The sequence below is a fragment of the Dendrobates tinctorius genome, unplaced genomic scaffold, assembly GCF_039654945.1.
Source record: "Dendrobates tinctorius isolate UK_male_01 unplaced genomic scaffold, ASM3965494v1 ptg000170l, whole genome shotgun sequence".
Classification (NCBI taxonomy): Eukaryota; Metazoa; Chordata; class Amphibia; order Anura; family Dendrobatidae; genus Dendrobates; species Dendrobates tinctorius.
Window position 1 is genome coordinate 2,593,410 of NW_027361837.1, and position 24,142 is coordinate 2,617,551.

Genomic DNA, 24,142 nt, shown 5'->3' on the forward strand with positions numbered 1-24,142 from the left:
TCTATGGGCTTCCTAAGGTTCATAAAAATATATCACCACCCCCTATGCGCCCAATTGTTTCAGGCATTGGGTCTCTCACGGAACACCTCAGCCAGTGGGTAGATTCTTTGCTACAGCCTCTGGTTACACGAGTGCCGGGGTTCCTGAGGGACTCAAAAGCCATATTGCATCAGTTTTCTAATGTAGTTTGGAATAGTGATTTTCAGTGGATTAGCTGTGACGTTACTGCTCTTTACACCTCTATTCCTCAAGATGTTGCAATCAGAGCATTGGAATTTCACCTGCATAAATATAGTAACTATACTAATGAATTGTGTGATTATATCATGCAGGTTATTTATTTCCTAATGCTTCACAATTATTTCTTTTTTGATGGAGATTTTTTTCTACAATGCAGAGGAGTATCAATGGGCGGCAAACATTCGCCATCGGTGGCTAATCTTGTTATGTCGCACTGGGAGGAGGTAATTTTGTATTCTGACAATAATCCATTTTTGTCTAGTATTTTTTGGTATGGCAGATTCATTGATGATACACTCCTTATTTGGAGTGGTGATGTATCTGCCATACCAGAACTAATAGAATATTTCAACTTTAATGATTTCAATCTCAAATTTACATTTATGATGGATCCACATGTAATTTCGTTTCTGGATCTTAAACTAAAAGGTATTGCAGGTGCTGTCATCAGCACTGTTACATTCTGCAAGCCACTTTCTGGTAACACCATTTTACATGCATCTAGTAGCCATCCCGGGCACACTATTAAATCTATACCAGTGGAGGAGCTCACTAGAATCACTAGAAATTGCAGTGATGACAATGCCCTGAAAGGAGAAATTGAGTCATGCTGCAACAAGCTGAGCAAGAGGGGTTACTCTAATTGGTGTCTTGATAGAGCAAAGAAAATTGTACAAAAGAAAAAAAGACATGATTTGTTATTGCCAAAGGTATATAATAATGATAAAAATCCAGATAAGATGGTTTGCTCTATCCAATATAGTTCTCAGTTTAACACCATTAAAGCACTCTTCTTGAAACATCTACCTATTCTGTTTGAAGATGAGGTTTTGTCTAGCATTTTATCTAACGGCTGCAGAGTGGTTGCTAAAAAAGCCAACACCTTATCAGACATAGTGTCTCCTAGCTTTTTTAGCTCTAAAACTGGATCTCGGACATGGCTACACTGCGGCGGTTTTTACCGCTGCGGTACATCCAGATGCAGAACATGTGCACATTCTAATAATGTTCATTCCTTTTTTGATGGTACTAAGTGTAAGGAACATAAAATAAAACAATATATTAATTGCAATAGTAAAAATGTAGTATATGTGATTGTTTGCTCCAAATGCAACTTGAGATATGTGGGCTGCACATCTCGCATGCTCAAGACTCGCATATCTGAACATATAACTGACATCTTATCTCCTTCCAGTATTAATCGCTCCATCTCATCTGCATCCAGACACTTCATTAATGAACACCAAAGAAGTACTGAATTTTTTCGTGTCATGGGCATTGAGAGAATAACACCACATATAAGAGGTGGAGATCTGAAAAAACGTCTTCTAACACGCGAAGCATATTGGATTTTCTATCTAAATACATGCTTTCCAAATGGATTGAATGCCAGAAGAGAAATTATGTTTCATTATTGATGTTATTATAATTGTATTTATATATATATATATACAAAAAAACTTTTAAAAAAATTGTTTGTTTTTTTTATTCTTTTTTGTTTTCTTTTTTGACTCCCCCCTCTTTTCACAAAAAATGTGTTTTTCTTTGTAATGTTATTTTTTATATCTCACACATGTTTCCCTCTCCCCTTTTTTTTTTTTTTTTTTTTTCTCCCTTCACACCATGTGTTTGTAATTTACTGGGTGTAAAGAGTATATATTGCAGTAACACCCAAGGGAAGTAGTTTTGAGGAAGAACAAGCTATTGTTCGAAACGCGTAATCTACTACTTGTTACTCATGTGAACACACCATTTTTTACTCTGTTTTGGACTTGTTTTTAACAATAAATTGGACTTGAATTTGCAAAGCTGGACCTTTTTTCTTTTTACTGTGGCATTCAGTCAGGCCCTATTTATTTAACACCGCAATATGACAGGCAGATTCTCTATGCTGTTAGAAGGGTGTATAGAGGACTGTGTAGAATTGGAATGTCTCTACACTTCAGGACACAGTGGGATTCCATCAGGCCCTGTTTATTTAACACCACAATATGACAGGCAGATTCTCTATGCTGTTAGAAGGGTGTATAGAGGACTGTGTAGAATTGGAATGTCTCTACACTTCAGGACACTGTGGGATTCAGTCAGGCCCTGTTTATTTAACACCGCAATGTGACTGGCAGAAATTGCCTAGTGTATGACAAACTACAAGATGTATATAGAATTGGGCAGAACTGGAATCTCCCTAGAGTGTAGGTCTGTAAGAACGGAACAACTCCTCGACTTATCCTTACAGAGTCACACACAGATAGCTTCACTGTGGCCGTGATAACAGCCGTTACACGGTACTGAGAGAGGAGCGTGCACGTACACAGCTGTCAAGTGTATGTAAAATTGTCAAGCTCCGTGTTTTAGTATACGGACTGACACACGCTGTCTCTCTATAGTTTTGAATGTAATCAATCAGCAAATATACTAAACTGTTTGAAAACCAGACAAAACTATAAGGTGGAGGTCTGTAAGAAAGGAACAACTCCTCGACTTATCCTTACAGAGTCACACACAGATAGCTTCACTGTGGCCGTGATAACAGCCGTTACACAGTACTGAGAGAGGAGCGTGCATGTACACCGCTGTCCAGTGTATGTAAAATTGTCAAGCTCCATGTTTTAGTATACGGACTGACACACGCTGTCTCTCTATAGTTTTGAATGTAATCAAACAGCAAATATACTAAACTGTTTGAAAACCAGACAAAACTATAAGGTGGAGGTCTGTAAGAACAGAACAACTCCTCGACTTATCCTTACAGAGTCACACACAGATAGCTTCACTGTGGCCGTGATAACAGCCGTTACACGGTACTGTGTGAGGAGCGTACATCGCTGTACGGTGTGTGAAAAATGAACGCTCTGTAACACACAAGGACAAAACAATAAAATCTGGATTGCTTTGAAAAAAGCAGTTTGCTCAGAAGTGGGCACACAACAATGCATCTACCAGGTAGCCTTAAAAGGCAGCCTAATAACCAAAAGAGCTGATGCACCAAAATATAGCCTCCCCTTGCACTGCACAGTGACTGGTGTGTTGTACAGGCAAAATCGCTAGCAGCAGAATCAGTTTTTGGTATCTTCTTCCCTGCCTAACACTCTCCCTACAGAATCAGCAGCAGCAGCAGCTCTCCCTATTCTGAAATCAGCATGAGTAATTTGGCGGTCGGCATCCCCGCCCTTTTATACCCCCTGTGACGCCCCACAAAGCAAGTCAATCACTTGCATGCCCTTCTCCAAGATGGTGGTGACCGCTGCCTATGTCATCACGTTGCCCACAGTGTCCGTTCTTCCTGATTGGCTGCAAAAAGGGCGCTCAAGCATCTTTTGAAACGCGACTTTGGTGCTAAAGTCGCCGACCTTGTGGCCAACCTCACGCTAAGGTCGGGTTTCGTTTCATGAAACCTGACTTTGGCCTAAAGTCGGCGATGTCACGGTCACGCATGTCTGGACGCAGCGAGTACCGCAAGGCGAACCCATATGACACACGTGACCCTGGATACACCGCCTCCAGTGGGGCGAATTTGAATAATAAACACGTGCAGCTGGATACACCACCTCCAACTGGCGAATTTAGACATTACACGTACATACAAGTCTGGAAACCCCGCCTCCAGTAAGGCGAATTTAAATAATAAGGGGTAACATTAACAATGGTGGGCCCTGCGATAGGGAATAGGGATGTGGAGACCTCCTGTGCTCCCCTGAGCCAGTGTCCCTGCACTCCTAACGTTCCCTATGCCGGTTCCGCACCGGGCGCGCAACAGGAACCTAAAAACCCTAGCTCGCCCTGACCTGAACCCTCACTAGGGAATTGGTCGGTGCGGAAACTAATCCCACCACTGCACTAAAACACACATGAGGAAAGATGACAAAACAGGGGAAACACCACTTAGCTTTGCTCTGTTGCGTACGCTCCTAGCAACAGAGCCCACCACCTGCGTGCATCTTCTCCTCCACCCGGATCCATCACCATAACTGGATCCTTCACCATAGTGCAGCCTTGGAGCAGAGTCCACCACCAATTGCAGAAGTGCAGTAACAGAGTCCCAAAGATGAGTTCAGCTCCTGCCCAAAAAGTCAAGCATGCTTGAGTCCAGCTCTCAGCAACCAAGTCCCGCATGCTGAGTGCAACTCTCTCAATAGTCGCCAATCCACCAAGCCACGCAAGCACTTCCTGCCAACACCATAAACTGTGACTCCACCATGCCATGCCAGCCCTTCTTGCAGACCACATAGCTGCCACTCGTCCCCTCTGGCTGGGCTGCCCAGGACTCATGTTCAGCTCCTTCCTCACTCAGGCTTACTTGCCAAATGAACACACAATATCACCAACAGTGATTGAAAACCTCTTACTCTCTTTTATAGAGCCTAACACCTGCTTTGTAATTAAGTGCACATTAAACCAAAGAAACTAAAGTGCACTACCGCTAACCACCACCGGGGCAACTCAGAATGAACGACACCACGTGTGATAATTCTGATGGCCACCAGGGGCAATCACATCACTTTGGCACCTAGCCAAAGGAAAAAAGTTCACTTTGTCCATTTAAACTGTCAGATCCAAACTGGATCATGACAGGCGACTTTTCAATTTTTTCGACCCGTTTCGCTCAACTCTACTTGTCAATATAGGACTAATATGAAGCAAAGTCCCATAAAAGTATCAAAGGCACCATGTACCTACCACCAACAACCCCTATGTTATATGGTAGTGGCTATATACAGGAAGCAGTTCTGCAAAAACAGCATAAGAAGTAATCAGATTGGAGCAATCAAGATAATAAAGAGTTAGCAGTGCTTGCCATACCAGATAAGTAAAAAATGTGCCCAGTGGAGCCCTAGAAGTAATCTGAAGAAACACTTCTGAAATATATCCTGTAAGCCTGAGGGAAGAGAAAAGGGGGGCCTAGATGAAGAGAAGCAGGTGGTATAAGGAGATGGGGGTGTGGGAGAAAATCGCACGTTTCGCAGTGGTGCAGCTTCGTCAGGGGAGGTGCTGATCACTGACCTGTGTAGTCTTAAAATAATGGAAGCAATCCAGGTAAGTTGGTTACAGGTGTGCTTGTGTTCCCGAGTTAGGATGGGAAGCATGGAGCCAGATTGGGAAGTGAAGGTATGCGCACTCACGATGATGCGGTTAGAAGAGCGAGTGGTGTCCTGGGAAGGATTGCGCATGCGCTTAAAAAGAAAAATGAGTGGCATGCCGAGCAGTAAACTGGCGCATGCACTGTGTGTGGCTGCACACACAGAAAAATTGTACCAAAAAGCATGCATGCGCAGTGGGGAGGTGGGTCGCCCTCCCAGGGCTGCAGGGTTCTCGGTACCGGGCTGCAGCTTAGTGGTGTAGCTCCCCACAGGTGAAGCTGTAACCCCAGGGCAGTGTAATTGCAAAAGATGAGGATAGGTACAGGCTGTGTGAGGAATGCGGGTACGCAGATGTAGCGGTGCTGACGGTGTAAGCGCACAAATGAATGGAAGACACCAGGGCTTGCAGTTCCAAAGCTTTACTCACAGTCCGTGGTACACACTGGTGCCTGCCTCCGTGCCTTGTCCTCTGGGGCAGAGACTCAATCAACCTAACAACTCTACTCATATGGCAGACAGCTGTAGCCTCTCTCAGGGACTCCCTTCTCCGGAGTCCTGGCTCTCTATTCAGTTGCTGTTGTGCCCCAAGTCTTAGATGGGAGTAGTGCATTTACAGCCAACTACTCCGCCGGTGTCTGCTGCAGATCCATAAGTGTCCATACAACCTCGGGGACCGGGCCTTGGCCTTGCGCTGAGAACCTATAGTCAGGGTTCCTCTTCCAACCCACGTCTCCTCTCTGTTCTCCTACTCCTTCATTCCGCACTGTTCTTTCTCTCTCTTATGGAAGCTTAGGTTGCAGTTCTACTTCTTTCTCCTTCTGTTCCTTTCCCGTGCCAGCTGATCTGAGGCAGCTGCAGCACTCCTTCTCCTCGGACCCGTCCTCAGACTCTCCTGACTGACTGTCCTTCTCCCGCCTGACCTCCCATCAGACTGACCTCCAGAATCCACTCCTCAGACTGATCTGATCTCTAATTCTAAACCTTCCCAACCTTTTATATGGATCTCAACTCCACCCACCTCCAAGCACATCCAGTGTTCCAAGCAGGGAACCACCAAGGCACTCCTAATGTCTAGGAGGAGAGAGAGACCTCAACGTGGTTGTGCTGAACTACCCTGTCATGTGGGGTGCGAGTGTTGGAGCGTGGAAAGGAGCTCCCAACTTACCTAGGTGGTGGGGCACTACACCTTAGGAGAAGGTGCAGTACATCTGTGGCGACTGAGCCTCAGGGGCGCCACATAACCCCCCGTTAAACACAGCACGTCCGCGGGCTGCAAGACAACAATGTTGACAGTACAGGAACATACAAAATTTTATAATGCTGAACAAACTTTTCTTATACTAATCTTCCTAGTATAGGAGGCATTATTTCTTGAACGTTACAAACAATTCTTATTTAAAATTCTAAGTTAAACAGTGCAAATTTTCCTTAATTCAAAAGTGCTGTACTCTGTAACACATTTCTTTATCATTTTTTACTTTCACTGTCTCTTCTAGACGCAAGACGCTGACCGCAAGTACCTGGTCCGTCACCTGTCTACTTTCAATTCTTTATTCTGAATTTGGTATCAAGACATTTCTCATTCTATCTAAAGCCATTTCTCGATTATTAATACTCTTATAAAACACATTATCAACAATAAAACTTTTCCTTGTAAGTGCTGGACACCGCTCCCAGCCGGGACTTCTTGCAGTGTCCTTTGAGGTAAACATCATCTTTGAAAAGTGTCCATGCAAAACATTATCTTTGCAAAGTGTCCTTATGTAAAACATTATCTTCGCAAAGTGTCTTTATGTAAAACAAGAAAGAGCACCTAAAGAGGCGCAAACTATTTACAAGAGAGTTTGTGATACACTCCAAGTTCATGATCACTGTAGTTCAAAATCGAAGAACGCTGCCACTGCAAAAATTAAGCAACAAAAGTGCTACCAGAAAAACATGATAACTAACACAAATATAACAGGCACAACAGTGCAAACAAACCCTCCTGGGTAACGAGATTTTGAATGTTTTCTAATTGTGGTCCCCTCCTGGGGTTCTGGAAACTTGGGTACCGCCACCAGATGCGGTATCTTCATCCTGATTCTGGTTTCTCGCAAACCGCATGTACTCTGCTTCTCACAGGGAGAGATAGGGACTGGTCGGGGTAATTGAAAGGGCCAACTGCTGTTGGCGATTCAGCCAGTGCCGTCGCCAATTCCTCTGGATCCGACTCCTCAGTGTCCATTGGGACTTCAGTCAATGGTACTGCAGTCAGGGATCGGCGGCTGAGGTCAACTGGGCCATTCCTATCCAAGGGTTCCGCTCCCAAAACTAGAGTCAACCCCGGGGCAGGATTCATACCTGGTGTTTCCTGCCGCGGTTCCGGCTCCGGTACCGGGTGCTAGATAGCAGCTGCCGCAACTCCCGAGGTGACTGGTGGGATGGGCCACAGTTGGATCCGTACCGGGGCCAAGCCGGTCTCAGCCGGGGTCGTCGATCGAGGTCGGTACAGCCGCGCTCGGTCCGGGCGGGGGTGTGGTCCCGGCCCTCCATTCTGCTCCAGAGCCCTCATGTATCTTCTCCGAACGGGACTCATCCAATGGCAGTATCGGGTGTGTGGTGGTGGCGGCCGCTGCTGAGGATGCATCAGCGGTCGCAGCCTCCGCGTGGGCAGCCTAGGGACGAGTGACCTCTCCTCCCCTTGTTCTTCTGACTTTTCGTCTTCTTTCATCATGGCGTTCTGGCGTTCTTCCTGCCTTGGCCCTTTTCCCGCCACTGGCTTCTTCTGCCCCTCCTTCCGGGGGCGACGTCTTCTTCCAGCGCCTCCATACCAAGCCAGTATACGAACCCCTCGGGGGGTGGGCCATGTAGCCGTCACATAGTAATTCAGGCAGGGAAGGCCCAATACTCTTTGCGGTCTTTTCCTAGGAACACCCATCTCTTCACGCCCTTCTTCTCCGTGCCAGCGGCCATTTCTAATGTCAATTTTACAGTCTATTAAATTGGGTCTTGTGCACCTTTTCAAAAGTTCAAAGTCTCACAAATTTCAGGCGCACAGAACCCGATGGTATCGGGTCTCATCATCCTGTTCGTGATGCCAAGTTGGGTCACCCTCCCAGGGCTGCGGGGTTCTCGGTACCGGGCCGGTGTCAGGGGAATGTGTCACAGCAGTGGTGACCCGGTCCGTGGCCCTGGGCACCCAAGTCAATGGCGGAATGTATATTTAGTAATGGAATAGTTCGTGATGCCACCTGTGGTGTTTGGCAAGCAAGATGTTAAGCCAACGCTGCGTGCAGATCCTCTGGGGCTGATGGCGTGCTGCAGCTTAGATGATGTAGCTCCCCACAGGTGAAGCTGTAACCCCAGGGCAGTGTAATTGCAATAGATGAGGATAGGCACAGGCTGTGTGAGGAATGCGGGTATGCAGATGTAGCGGTGCTGATGGTGTTAGCGCACAAATGAATGGAAGACTCCAGGGCTTGCAGTTCCAAAGCTTTACTCACAGTCCGTCGTACACACTGGTGCCTGCCTCCGTGCCGTGTCCTCCGGGGCAGAGACTCAATCAACCTCCCTGGCAAGTCAGGATTCTCCTCTCCAACACTCTGCCAACATGTACCTTTCCTGAACGACTCCTCTATTGCGCCTTAAGGTGTGAAGAGCTCCCGTACCGTGGTACTCTGGAGTTCCTCCTGTCAGATGTTCCTAACAACTCTACTCATATGGCAGACAGCTGTAGCCTCTCTCGGGGACTCCCTTCTCCGGAGTCCTGGCTCTCTATTCAGTTGCTGTTGTGCCCCAAGTCTTAGATGGGAGTAGTGCATTTACAGCCAACTACTCTGCCGGTGTCTGCTGCAGAACCATAAGTGTCCATACAACCTCGGGGACCGGGCCCCGGCCTTGCGCTGAGAACCAATAGTCAGGGTTCCTCTTCCAACCCACGTCTCCTCTCTGTTCTCCTACTCCTTCATTCCGCACTGTTCTTTCTCTCTCTTATGGAAGCTTAGGTTGCAGTTCTACGTCTTTCTCCTTCTGTTCCTTTCCCGTGCCAGCTGGCTCAGATCACTGAGGTAGCTGCAGCACTCCTTCTCCTCGGACCCGTCCTCAGACTCTCCTGACTGACTGTCCTTCTCCCGCCTGACCTCCCATCAGACTGACCTCCAGACTCCACTCCTCAGACTGATCTGATCTCTAATTCTAAACCTTCCCAACCTTTAATATGGATCTCAACTCCACCCACCTCCCAGCACATCCAGTGTTCCAAGCAGGGAACCACCAAGGCACTCCTAATGTCTAGGAGGAGAGAGAGACCTCAACATGGTTGTGCTGAACTACCCTGTCGTGTGGGGTGCGAGTGTTGGAGCGTGGAAATGAGCTCCCAACTTACCTAGGTGGTGGGGCACTACACCTTAGGAGAAGGTGCAGTACCTCTGTGGCGACTGAGCCTCAGGGGCGCCACAGAGGCATCACCCACTGGTCAGTAAGATCGTGTTCAGGCTAATATCCAGAATAAGCAGAGGCAAGGGGGCCAGGAATAGAATCTGGCAGCAGCCACCGTGAATAGAGACATGCTTATTAATGCTTTTCAATAAAGAACTTAAAGGTAAAAAGCTACCAGAGGCAATATGTTTAGAGATAAAGGGATCGATCTTTGTGGTGATGGATGGACAACATCAAATTATAAGTTTATGCCATATGATGGCATAAAGATAAAAGGAACCAAGTGGTAGAAGGATGATAATCCCTGTTATGTAACCCTGTAAGTATATTCAGTTGTAGGATGCTAAATAAGTGTGACACATGATAATTATTAGTGGTATTCCCTTGGGGAAGGGGGCCCAAGATGTTTCTAATGGGCAAAAAAGAAGACTCTATCATAGTGCTTAAGTCCATTAAGGGACCTCATGGGGGGAATTGATAAATGTTAAGGGGAATCTCAAATAAAGAAAGAAAAAAACAAAAAAAACCATGGTGAGAACTCAATGTTGAATGCAGTTGGGAAACAAGTCCCAGTTTAATACAATAAACCAATAACTGTGAAGTGAAACCTGTGATTGATATTGATTATCAAAGGACTTAAAGTCCATTTATCAGGTTTAGCATCTGATGCTGTGTCCACTGGTAGTCTTGACGAGGAAAAGGGTTTCTACGATGGAGCCATCCAGATTATCCATGCCGTGTGGTATCAGGAGATAATTCAGCATGCAACTACTAGCAGTTCCAATAAAAGTGGAGGGTTCCTGTGATAAGGCCACCACACCAAAACAAGCCACCAAGAGGAGAAGATAGTACTAGCCCAGGAATCCTGTGAAGAGAAGTTCTTCGTTTTGACCCGATGGTGAAACTGATTTCAATTGAAATATCATCTTGCTTCATATTGTAGAAGCAGTCTGCGCCAATCACCGCCTCTTTCATTGCTCGCCACCCTCTGTGAACCGAAGAAATGCACATAGTAAGGTTTACCTCCATGTGTAGTAAGAAAGTGCGATGCAATGGGCCTGAGGACCTTACCCTTCTTATGGTCTGAAGAAGCCAGATTTATAGTAGAGAGGTGTTTTTGTACTCGCTTCCTAAGTTCCTGTGAAGTCTTTCCCACGTAAACCTTGCAACAGGGACAAACAAAGGCATAGATCTGGGCTGACACACCGTATGTGCATCCGGTGCAGCTGCACAGGGGCCCAGAGTTTCCAGTGGGCCCATGCAGGGCAGCTAATATTGAGGTCATTCTGGCCTGTTTATCCGGCTGTGAGGCTCCGGGGGGGGCCTAGCCAGATTGCCCTCATGTGCGGCCGGCAGGGAGAGATCTCTGCAGCTCCGCTGCCTACAAGAGAAAATGGTAGCGGAGCTACAGCGATCCATCCTGCTCTCAGCCTGGCCGCGCTTCCTGTCTCTGTCACAGCAGTCAGCAGCATGGCTGGATGACGTCATCCAGCACCGCGGCTGACGGCTGTGCCAGAGAGAGGAAGCTGCAGTGCAGGTGAAGGTGATTCTGTGCGAGAGCATGCGGTGACGTGAGTGAGTGTGTGTGTAGGAGAGGGGAATGATGGGGTGATTGCAGAGAAGGCAATAATGGGGTGGTGGGGGAGAAAGCAATGAAGGAGGTGGTGGCATGAGCAATGATGGGGTGGTGGAAGAAAGGACAATGATGGTCGTGGTGGAAAAGGCAATAATGGGGTGTTGGGGGAGGAGGAAATGATGGAGGTCATGGTGGGCAATGATGTGGGTGGTGGGGGAAAAGGCAATGATGGTGGTAGTGGAAAGGACAATGATGGTGGAAAAGGCAATGATGGGGGTGATAGGGAAGGAGGAAATGATGGAGGTGGTGGGGGAGAAAGCAATGATAGATGTGGTGGAAAGGGCAATAATGGGGGTGCTGGGGGAGAAGGCAATGATGGGGGTGGGGAAGAGGACAGTTATGGGATGCAGGGGGAGGAGGACAATGGGGGGTGTCGGAGATTGGGAAGGGAGGAAGGGGGATTTATAATGGATTTAGAAACAGGGGGAGGTGGATAAAAATCTTATTATTGCTTATTATATTTAAAGGGAACTTGTCACCACTTTTTTTGCCTACCAGCTAAAAACATCATTTAATTTGGTGTCAGATATGCATTCCACAACTACTTCTGAAACCCCCTGACTCCCCATGTATCACCCTTAATCCTCCATCAGGAACAATGGATCTGACAGGCGCAGCTCTTCTACTATCATTTCTCCCTTCTCACCAGATATTCAGGAAACTCCCTCCCTCTAGATAGTCTCCTGGCTAGTGTTGAGCATTCCGATACCGCAAGTATCGGGTATCGGCCGATACTTGCTGTATCGGAATTCCGATACCGACTTCCGATATTTTTTCAATATCGGAATTCGGCATCGGAATCGGAAGTTCAAAGTTGATTGACGGCCTGACGTCATCATGATGCGCGGTGTGTGCGCATCATGATGCGCCGTCATTTCGGGCCTTCCGGGGGTCTCTGCCGGCCTGCCGGGGGGCTGTGCCGGCCTGCCGGGGGGGCTGTGTGGACTGCCCGGGGTCTGTACCGGCCTGCCGGGGGGCTGTGCCGGCCTGCCGGTGGTCTGTGCACCCTGTGGGGGTCTGTGCCGGCCTGCCGGGGGGCTGTGCCGGCCTGCCGGGGGGCTGTGCAGGCTCCGGGGGGCTGTGCCGGCCTGCCGGGGGGCTGTGCCGGCCTGCCGGTGGTCTGTGCAGGCTTCGGGGGTCTGTGCAGGCATCGTCCGATGGGACTACAAGTCCCATCGGGCGATGCCTGCTACCATGACAGTGATTGACACATTAGCCAATGATGGGACAGTAGTAGTCCCATCATCCGGCTAATGTGTTAAATGTTAAAAAAAAAAAAAAAAAAAAATACTACATACATACTACATGCATGCTACATACATACTACATGCTACATACATACTGCATGCTACATACATACTACATACATACTACATGCATGCTACATACATACTACATGCTACATACATACTACATATATACTACATACATACTACATACATGCTACATACATACTGCATGCTACATACATACCACATACATACTACATACTACATATATACTACATGCATGCTACATACATACTACATGCTACATACATACCACATACATACTACATACATGCTACATACTACATACATACTACATACATGCTACATGCATGCTACATGCATGCTACATACATACTACATGCATGCTACATACATACTACATGCATGCTACATGCTACATACATACCACATACATACTACATACATACTACATATATACTACATGCATGCTACATACATACTACATGCATGCTACATACATACTACATGCATGCTACATACATACTACATGCTACATACATACATACATACTACATATATACTACATGCATGCTACATACATACTACATGCTACATACATACCACATACATACATGCTACATACATACTACATATATACTACATGCATGCTACATACATACTACATATATACTACATGCATGCTACATACTACATGCATGCTACATACATACTACATGCTACATACATACATACTACATATATACTACATGCATGCTACATACATACTACATGCTACATACATACCACATACATACTACATGCTACATACATACCACATACATACATGCTACATACATACTACATATATACTACATGCATGCTACATACATACTACATATATACTACATGCATGCTACATACATACTGCATGCTACATACATACTACATACATACTACATACATACCACATATATACTACATACATACAATACATTCATACAATACATACATAGACATACAGTACATATAACATAGAGTAACATACTTACCAATACTTGTCACATTGTTCCCCGAAGCCATTGTCGTCTACGGAATAAATATTAACATAACAAACCACAAAAATACTCACCCACGATCCGAAGCAGTCCACGAGTGTGTCCCACGACGATCTTGGGTAGAGAACGGCAGCATCAGATGATGCTGCCGTTCTCTACGGGCTGCAGGAATCCAATGACGGAAGGTAGGTATCCTTCCGCACTGTATTCCTCCGCCACTTAAAAAAAAAAAAGTCCCTAGTCTCACTTTATGCCATTGCTGCGTGGGAAATTCCCACACAGCAATGGCATAAAGTGAGACTAGGGACTTTTTTTTTTTTAAGTGGCGGAGGAATACAGTGCGGAAGGATACCTACCTTCCGTCATTGGATTCCTGCAGCCCGTAGAGAACGGCAGCATCATCTGATGCTGCAGTTCTCTACCCAAGATCGTCGTGGGACACACTCGTGGACTGCTTCGGATCGTGGGTGAGTATTTTTGTGGTTTGTTATGTTAATATTTATTCCGTAGACGACAATGGCTTCGGGGAACAATGTGACAAGTATTGGTAAGTATGTTACTCTATGTTATATGTACTGTATGTCTATGTATGTATTGTATGAATGTATTGTATGTATGTAGTATATATGTGGTATGTATGTAGTATGTATGTAGTATGTATGTAGCATGCATGTAGCATGCAGTATGTATGTAGCATGCATGTAGTATATATGTAGTATGTATGTAGCATGCAGTATGTATGCAGCATGCATGTAGTATATATGTAGTATGTATGTAGCATGTAGCATGCATGTAGTATGTATGTGGTATGTATGTAGCATGTAGTATGTATGTAGCATGCATGTAGTATATATGTGGTATGTATGTAGCATGAAGTATGTATGTAGCATGCATGTAGTATATATGTAGTATGTATGTAGCATGCAGTATGTATGTAGCATGCATGTAGTATATATGTAGTATGTATGTAGCATGTAGTATGTATGTAGCATGCATGTAGTATGTATGTAGTATGTAGCATGTAGTATGTATGTAGCATGCATGTAGTATATATGTAGTATGTATGTAGTATATATGTAGTATGTATGTTGCATGTAGTATTTATGTAGTATGAATGTAGCATGTATGTAGTATGTAGTATGAATGTAGCATGTATGTAGTATGCATGTTGTATGTATGTAGCATGTAATTTTTTTTTTTTTTTTTTTTACATTTAACACATTAGCCGGATGATGGGACTACTACTGTCCCATCATTGGCTAATGTGTCAATCACTGTCATGGTAGCAGGCATCGCCCGATGGGACTTGTAGTCCCATCGGACGATGCCTGCACAGACCCCCGAAGCCTGCACAGACCACCGGCAGGCCGGCACAGCCCCCCGGCAGGCCGGCACAGCCCCCCGGAGCCTGCACAGCCCCCCGGCAGGCCGGCACAGCCCCCCGGAGCCTGCACAGCCCCCCGGCAGGCCGGCACAGCCCCCCGGAGCCTGCACAGCCCCCCGGCAGGCCGGCACAGCCCCCCGGCAGGCCGGCACAGCCCACCGGAGCCTGCACAGCCCCCCGGCAGGCCGGCACAGACCACCGGAGCCTGCACAGACCCCCTGGCAGGCCGGCACAGCCCCCCGAAAGGCCCGTACAGACCCCAGAGAGGCTGTACAAGGGCAGGAAAGGGTTTTTCTTATTCCGATACCGGAAGTCCCATAGACTTGAATGGGACTTCCGGTATCGGAATCGGCGATACCGATACTTTTTTTAAAGATCGGCCGATACCATCCGATACGATACTTTGAAGTATCGGACGGTATCGCTCAACTCTACTCCTGGCTCTAGCTGCTGTGTGAAACCTGATACCACAGTGGGTCTGCAGAGCTTCAGGAAGGAAGATATAGCTGTGCTGGCTTCTCAGGCACATTGGTCCCGAACACATCACACTTTATAAGGTTGGTATATAATGTTTTTAGTCATTACTATTGTTTGTTTAGCTTGTTTTATGAATGGATAGAGAAAGGTTTGTGGATATTTCATATAAATAAGGCAGATTTTCTTACAAACGAAAGTGTGCTTCTCAGGCACATTGTTCCCTAATGCATATTCTCTCTCTTGCTTCAGATTATCTTCTGAAATGGAGAAGAAAATGTATGATCTTTCAAAACCCCATCATGTTGAGGAAGTGGGAAACATGCTGCTAGATGATGATGATGATGATGATGCAGACCCCACAATGAATGAGGATTTTGAAGAAAGTGAGATTGATTCTCATGATGAGGTGGAAGTCTGTGAACTAAATTCTGAAACAGAGCAAGATGGTGACAGTGCTGAGGAGGAAGAAGATATAGAATCTTATTATATGGGAAAAGATAAAAAAAACAAATGGAACAAGAATCCACCCATAAAAAAACGTATGGAACCTCATAACATTATCACTCACCTTCCTGCAGTTATGGGAACAGCACGTAATGCAAAAAATGCAGCTGAATGCTGGAATACTTTTTTCACAGATGACATTCTGGACTCTATTGTCATATACACTAATCAATATATAGACAATATAAAGCACAAGTTCATCTGTGACAGAATCCTGAAGCCCACGGATAAAATCGAACTGCGTGCATTTTTTGGATTATTATACCTTGCAGGAGCTTATAGGGCAAATCTGCAAAGTTTGGAGGAACTTTGGGGTATAGAAAGTGATGGAATTGAAAAATTTAGCCTTGTTATGTCTCTAAAAAGATTCAAGATTCTAATTCGTTGCCTTCGGTTTGATGACAGAACTAACCGAACCGAACGTAAAACATATGACCGGCTTGCTCCAATTCGCGATGTATTCCAAAAATTTGTGGAAAACTGTAAGATAAACTATCGCCCTGGGGCAAATGTCACAATTGACTAAATGCTCCCTGGTTTTCGTGGCAGATGCGCATTTCGTCAATACATACCATCAAAACCTAGCAAGTACGGAATAAAAATGTATGCCCTTGTTGATGCCAGTAAGACCTACACATACAACATTGAAATTTATGCTGGAAAACAGCCAGATGGTCCTTACTGTGTCAGCAACAAACCCACTGATGTTGTAAAAAGAATGTCTGAGCCCTTATTTGGATCAGGTCGCAATATAACTGCTGATAATTGGTTTTCAAATTGTGATCTTATTGATTATCTAAAAACACAGAAGCTTTCATATGTCGGAACTGTAAGAAAAAATAAAAAAGAATTGCCGCCACAGCTTGTTACTGTGACAGGGAGAAAACAGTACAGCAGTATGTTTGCATTCCATGATGGAAAGGTTTTGGTTTCCTATGTACCACGCGAAAAAAAAATGTACTTCTTCTCTCAACGCTTCATAATGATGATGCGATCGATCCTAAATCTGAAGCACAACAAAAACCAGAGATTATTACATTTTATAATGAAACCAAAGGGGGTGTTGATACAGCTGATCAGATGTGCTCAACTTTCAGCGTCAGCAGAAACACCAAGCGCTGGCCAATGGTCATATTTTTCGCTATGCTAAATTTGGGTGGTATAAATTCACAAATCATTTACTTGAAAACCAGCTTGAACCACTCCGTAGACGATTGTACCTGAAAAAATTGGCCCATGAACTAATGCTTGGAGAGCTACGCAGGAGAAGTATGAAAACCATCGGTATCCCCTCTAGCCTTCAAGTTAGGCTCAAAAGATTCTGCACAGATATTGATACTGAAAATCCAACACCTGTACCACCTCCCAAAAGAAGGAGATGCACTACCTGCACCATGGAAAGCGGGAACAGAAGGCTTTCTAATTATGAATGTCTCAAATGTGATCATGCAATCTGCCTGACACATGCAAAAATGTATTGCAATTCTTGCTCTTTGCTTTGCAAATGTGTTTTTTCTGGGGAACATTCAGGATCTAATTCAGATGAATTCTGAGTGTAATATTATTCTAGGTGCCTAGAAATTGTTTTTGTGCCAAAATTTTCTCTTTTTAATAACCGTAACTTGATATCATTGGGGGCTATTTGGTGGGAGTTTTGAAATTTGTGTATATCAAAGTTATTACTTTTATGTTGAGTTAATGGGTTTGTTTTGCACCTGATAATGTGTAGTCTCTTTTATTACATCCCTATGAAGGTCTCTAATCACTTTTAGATCACTGAAATTGAGAAAATTAGATATTCTAGGCATTTTTCTAGCCTGCGCTTGACAGGCACATTGTTCCATTACGAGTTAGTGCGAATATTGTTCCTGACGGAGGGTTAAAAACCTTTTTTATTGCTCCCGCACTGTATGGTAATCTGTTTGGTCCAGTCCGATGGGCGTTGCCTCTGTTCACTCCACCCTTCCTCGGCTTGCTGTATGCATTCTTTGGCATGAATATCGGAGATCGCGTCCAGATTTCACGCGTGCGCATTGAAATGGTATCTCGCACGTGCGCAGTATGCTTTGCCCAACTGCGGGTAAAGTCAAAAAGCAGTAGTGCGCATGCGTGTCCTATGCCTTCTGTGGTGCCATGTCTAATCATTGGTGGCAGTGTGCTTTAAACACCATATGAAGCTGTGTGCCGGATATGAGGGGTGAGGGAGAGCGACCATGCGTAGTAAAACAGCCAAAATGAGGTTTGAGACACTGGGGTAGTGACGCATGCGCAAAAATGCCTATGTGACTGGGGTTTGGGCATGTGCGCCATGCAAGCATTCAGGTGGAGGCTTGGAACACAAAACCGAGGCACAGAACTGGAGCGGGAGATTTGTGAGGCTCAGTCTCTTGCACCGCTGTCTTTGCCTGATGACAAGCTCTTCGTTCCTGTTCAATACCAGTTGAGGGTGCTCCGTGAGTTTCATGATTCTACTCTCAGTGGGCATCATGGAATCTCGGCCACCTGGAGAGCTATTGCTAGGTTGTTATGGTGGTCCTCTATGGCCTCTAATGTCACCGTGTTTGTGTCTGCTTGTGATATGTGTGCTCGTGCTAAAGTCTCCCATAACTGGCTGGCTGGGGAATTGGTGCCATTGCCAATTCCGGATAGACCTTGGACTCATTTGTCCATGGATTTTATCACGGATCTCTCTCCTTCCAATGGTAAGACGGTGATCTGGGTGGTGGTTGACAGATTCGGTAAGTAGGCGCAATTTGTACCTTTGGCAGGAATGCCTAATACAGAGACACTATTTAAGTTGTTTATGAAGCACGTTGTGCGGTTACATGGAGTGCCTCTGATTGTGGTTTCTGATAGAGGAGTACGATTTGTGTCCAAATTTTGGAGGGCTTTTTGTAAAAGGTTGGGTATTAGCTTGACCTTCTCCTTGGCCTAACATCCCGAGACCAACGGTCAGACAGAGAGGACCAATCAGTCATTTGAAGAAATTTTGCGGTGTCTTGTCACGTCTCAGCAGGATGATTGGTGCTCTTCATTGCCCGTGGCAGTTTGTGTTTAATAATCAGATTAATCAGTCCACTGGCACCTCTCCTTTCTTTTGTAACTATGGTTTTCACCCACATTTTGGCGAATATTCCAGGTTGGATCCAGGATGCCTAGGGGTGGATTCTGCAGTTCAAAGAATGGGGGAGGATTGGAGGGAAGTCCAGAAGAACATTGGGGAGGATCAGGGCAAACATAAACATTTTGCTGATAAGTGACAATCTATAGGACCTGTATTTCTGGTAGGAGATAAAATATGGATTTCTACCAAGAACATATGGTTGAAGGTTCCTTCTGCTAAGCTGGGTCCCAAGTTTATTGATCCTTATGAAATAATTGAGGTTGTCAATCCAGTAGCCTTTCGTTTACGCTTACCTCCGTAGCTTCGGATTCCCAATGTGTTTCATAAGTCCCTTCTGAAGTCATTTGTACCTTTCGCTGTTGAGTCTCCATCCCTTCGTCATCTGTCTTTGTGGATGGTGAGACTGAGTTTCAAGTGGAACAGATTGTGGATTCTCACATGGTCTGCCAATCACTTCAGTATTTGGTTCATTAGAGGGGTTACGGCCCTGAGGATCGATCATGGGTCCCAGTGCGATCTGTCCATGCTGATTGCCTGGGTCGGGCCTTTCACGCTCGTTATCCTGGGTAGCCTGGGGGTCCAGCGGGCCCCCCCTTGAGAAGAGAGTACTATCATGATCCAGGCTGGGTTTGTATTCTGTCACTCTTTCCTGGTCTGATCATGTCAAGGGTTATCTTTTTCTCTGCCGTGTTCTAGCTTCAAGTCTGCTATTTCTCTCCATTGCATCCTGCAGGTGGTGTCAGTTATAGTTTCTTCCTAAGGCGTGTGTAGCTGACTCTGCGTACCAGGGTTCATGCTGTTGCTTTTTGCTGACTGTACCTGTTTCAGTTTATTCCCCTCTTCCCATCCCGACTCCCTGGTACTTAACTTGGCTTGGACTCTGACCTGCTGTTTTGTCTCTTGTCTTTGGAATATCTGCTCCTGACCGGTACTGACCCTTTTGGCTTGTTTCTGACTCTGTGTTTGTTTATTCCTTTGGTACTGCACTACAGACTAATATCGACAAGGTTTGTTTGACTATTCTGTTGCCACCTGGTGGTGGCCTCGCTGCTGCGCTGCAGGTCTGCTTTTGCTGTGTGCAGTCCTTCCTCTACTCTATTGCCATCTAGTGGAGCTTGTTTCTACCTGCATTGCAGCAGTATGACACTGAGTCTTTCAGTTTAAATATTTCCCTCAAATCGGCTTGTTTCGGTATGCATGACTTTTATACTGCTTTACTGGTAAGGCGCTGTGAATTCTTCCCATTCAACCAGGGTGTTGCTCCTCCATAAACTTGGATATTTTCCACCCAAGTCTGGATGTGACGTATGGTTTATCACTTTTGTACATTTATTTAGAAAATATAGAGTCTGTATTAGTGATGAGCGAGTATACTTGTTGCTCGGGTTTTCCCGAGCATGCTCGGGTGTCCTCCAAGTATTTTGGCATGCTCAGAGATTTAGTTTTCGTGTCTCATCTGCATGATTTGTGACTTGTAGATAGGGAATTCCAGCATGTATTCAGCCTAACAAACAGGCATTCCACACATGTATTTAAGCTGTCTAGCAGTCGCAAATCATGCAGTTGAGATGACGAAAACTAAATCTCCGAGCACGCCAAAGTACTCGGAGGACACCCTAGCATGCTAGGAAAAACCCGAGCAACGAGTATACTCGCTTATCACTAGTCTGCATTAATTCAATTTGAGCTCCGGGGTCTTAATAAATTCAATTTGGGGTCTAAGATCTGGGGTCTAAGATATGTCTATGTAGGGCCTGTTTAAGGTCTATTTTGACATATTTTGGAGCCTGTACTAGTTTTGAATTCTGGGGGTTGAAGTCTCAGAACAAATTCATTCTCATAATTTAAGTGTATTGAGGGTCCGCTATAGATGTGGGCTTTATAAAGCAGTAGCTTATGTGTCTCTAGAAAATGTTAGGCCTTTCATGACGTTTGATTCAAGCATTTGGAAAAATCGTGACAAAGAAGTTGGCAACCTTAATTACATCCAATGCAACCTGAGATGATAGTCAATGTCTTACAATTCTTTTGCTAGCTGTATTACAAGCATTATGTTTACGTAAAAGAAGAAACTGAGACATTGAGAGGCATCCTAAAGATTTTAACAACCCTAAATCCTACATATTGGAAGAATGTAACATAGTAACATAGTAACATAGTAACATAGTTATTAAGGTTGAAGGGAGACTTTAAGTCCATCTAGTTCAACCCATATCCTATCCTAACTTGCCCTAACATGTTGATCCAGAGGAAGGCAAAAAAAACCCATGTGGCAACAGTAAGCTTCACATTGGGGAAAAAAATTCCTTCCCGACTCCACATACGGCAATCAGACTAGCTCCCTGGATCAACGCAATATTAAGGAGACTAGTATATATACCCTGTAATATTATACTTTTCAAGAAAGGCATCCAGTCCCTTCTTAAATTTTAGTAGTGAATCACTCATTACAACATCATATGGCAGAGAGTTCCATAGTCTCACTGCTCTTACAGGAAAGAATCCGCGTCTGTGAGTATGCTTAAACCTTCTTTCCTCCATACGTAGAGGATGCCCCCTTGTCCCCGTCACAGGTCTAAGAGTAAAAAGATCATTAGAAAGGTCTTTGTATTGTCCACACATATATTTATACATTGTAATAAGATCACCCCTAAGCCTTCGATTCTCCAAACTAAATAACCCCAAGTGTAATAACCTGTCTTGGTATTGCAGACCCCCTAGTTCCCTAATAACCTTGGTCGCTCTTCTCTGCACCCGCTCCAGTTCAGCTATGTCTTTCTTATACACCGGAGACCAGAACTGTACAAAGTATTCTAAGTGTGGTCGCACTAGTGACTTATATAGAGGTAAAATTATGTTCTCCTCATGAGCATCTATGCCTCTTTTAATGCATCCCATTATTTTATTTGCCTTTGCAGCAGCTGCTTGACTCTGGCCACTAAATGTGAGTTTGTCGTCCATCCATACACCCAGGTCTTTTTCAGTGACTGTTTTGCCCAGTGTTTTACAATTAAGCACATAATTATACAACTTGTTCGTTCTACCCAAGTGCATGACCTTACATTTATCCCCATTAAAGCTCATTTGCCATTTATCAGCCCAAGCTTCTAGTTTACATAAATCCTCCTGTAATATAAAATTGTCCTCCTCTGTATTAATTACCCTGCAGAGTTTAGTGTCATCTGAAAATATTGAAATTCTACTCTCTATGCCCCCTACAAGGTCATTAATAAATATGTTAAAAAGAAGCGGGCCCAAAACTGACCCCTGTGGTACCCCACTGCTAACCGTGACCCAGTCCGAGTGTGCTCCATTAATAACCACCCTTTGTTTCCTATCCCTGAGCCAGCTCTTAACCCACCTACACATATTTTCCCCTATCCCCATTGTTCTCATTTTATGTATCAACCTTTTGTGTGGCACCGTATCAAAAGCTTTTGAAAAGTCCATGTACACCACGTCCACTGCATTCCCTTGGTCCAGTCCGGAACTTACCTCTTCATAAAAGCTTATCAGATTAGTCTGACAGGAACGGTCTCTTGTAAACCCATGTTGATATTGGGTCATAAGGTTATTCTTCTCCAGATACTCCAGTATAGTATCTCTTAGAAAACCCTCCAGGATTTTACCCACAGTTGAGGTTAAACTTACTGGCCTATAATTTCCAAGTTCAGTTTTTGTCCCCTTTTTGAATATTGGCACCACATTTGCTATACGCCAGTCCTGTGGTACAGACCCTGTTATTATGGAATCTTTTAAGATTAAAAATAGTGGTCTATCTATGACTGTGCTTAATTCCTGCAGTACTCGGGGGTGTATCCCATCTGGGCCCGGGGATTTGTCAATTTTAGTGATTTGTAGACGCCGCCGTACTTCCTGCTGGGTTAAGCAGGTGACATTTAATGGAGAATTTTTTATCCCTGATCATGTTATCCGTCATGGGATTTTCTTGTGTAAATACTGTTGAAAAAAAGTCATTTAGCATATTGGCTTTTTCCTCATCCTCATCCACCATTTCACCCAGACTATTTTTAAGGGGACCAACACTATCATTTTTTAGCTTCTTACTATTTATGTAGTTAAAGAATATTTTGGGATTATTTTTACTTTCTCTGGCAATGAGTCTCTCTGTCTCAATCTTTGCTGTCTTGATTTGCTTTTTACAGAATTTATTTAATCTTCTGTATTTATTTAATGCCTCTTCACTACCTACTTGCTTTAATTCTCTAAATGCTTTATTTTTATCTCTTATTGCGCCCCTTACAGCTCTATTTAGCCATAGTGGTTTCCTCCTATTTCTCGCATGTTTATTCCCATACGGTATATATTGTGCACAGGTCCTATTCAGGATGCTAATAAACGTCTCCCATTTTCTTTGTGTATTTTTATGTCTCAGGATATCGTCCCAGTTAATTGCACCAAGATCATCTCTCATCCGTTGGAAATTTGCCTTCCTGAAGTTTAGTGTCCTTGTATCCCCTCTACTACACATCTTATTAAAGGATACATGAAAACTTATTAATTTGTGATCACTATTACCCAAGTGACCCTCAACCCTTACATTTGATATGCGGTCTGGCCTGTTGGTTAATATTAGGTCTAGCAGTGCCCCCCTCTTGTTGGGTCCTGAACCAGTAATTAAAGTACCTTCTGTGTTTCAGCTAGGAAAATGTATAAACTATATTTGGGATAAACAGTCAAGCATGCAAATGGTACTGCATACAATCTCTATAGTAGAAAAAGAAAATGATTTAATTTATGTATATAAAGAAGAAAAGAAAACATCTGTCACTAAATTTCTATCATCCTTGATGTATTAAGACCACATGTTGGCAGTAACTGCCTATACTTCGGCAAGATAAGACATTTACTATGTCTTATGTCACTGAAAGATCAGTTGGGAGTTATTTAAGCTTCTAAATGGTTGCTAATGCTGAACTGACAACAGATCATTTTCTAAGTTAATTTCACTCAAGTTGTTTATTTTTGTTAT

General features: G+C 44.5%; 1 protein-coding gene across 2 annotated transcripts in view; it reads left to right on the forward strand.

The window, feature by feature from the left end:
- Nucleotides 1-24,142, forward strand: part of LOC141053741 (dipeptidase 2-like) — a 682,167-nt gene that overhangs the window by 550,596 nt on the left and 107,429 nt on the right. The gene's annotated exons all lie outside the window — the stretch shown is intronic.